The following is an 861-nucleotide window of genomic DNA, read 5'->3' as shown; positions in this document are numbered from 1 at the left end:
ATCCCAGACTAACCCATGGGGTACTCTCCTGCAGAGTCTGGTCATGGGCGGGTACACCAACGAAGTAATCTCCAAGAGGCCCTGACCCAAGTCCAGCGTCACCAGTATCAGCCCCGTCACCCATACCTGACCCATACCACTCACCACCCTGTCCACCACCATGGCCACTAACACCAGCAACTGCAACAGCTCCTGCACCATCCCCGCCAACGGGCCCATGCTGATCGTCATCATGGTCGTCCCCCGCAGCACACCCTCTGCGTCTCGCTCCCTGGTCTCGTTGTCCGCCTCCAGCGGGACTGGCATCCTCATCCTCCTCCATAGCCTGATCAAGCCACCTCCAATCTCGCTGGCTCCGTCGTGTCCCCACACGAGCTCTCCTCTCAACCCGACGCCTGTCTGGCACGTCCTCAACACGATCCATGTCAGGAACTCGCCCAGCACCCCTCTGTGACGCAGCAACCGGAATAGGAACGGCTCTCGGATCCCCCAAGAACATCTCCGGAGACAAGAATCTCTTCCCATGCTGACTCCACCACTCCAGGTACTCATGCGACGGTCCAGGGTCAGCAACAACATCAAACCTCAGCACGGTCTCCGCACGGGACTCCTAATGGAGATGCCATTGCTGCAAGTGGTACGGGAACCATCGATTGCCGCCTCTGCCGTCCTTCGACATCAGAAAGTCGATGTTCAGGGCGAGATGCGGTCGGGGCTGGACCCCGCCGAACTGTGGAAGAACCCTATCGACATGATGCCACTCTATGACGGCAAAGTATATCAGTGACGTCACAGACCGCCACAACACCATATGTCGAGGCTCCAAAGCCTCTGGATGCACAACCTGAAGTACGTCGGGGC

The sequence above is a fragment of the Arachis ipaensis genome, chromosome B9 (genome assembly GCF_059453495.1).
Source record: "Arachis ipaensis isolate K30076 ecotype BB chromosome B9, ASM5945349v1, whole genome shotgun sequence".
In the NCBI taxonomy this organism is placed as follows: Eukaryota; Viridiplantae; Streptophyta; class Magnoliopsida; order Fabales; family Fabaceae; genus Arachis; species Arachis ipaensis.
This window is presented reverse-complemented; position numbering follows the sequence as displayed.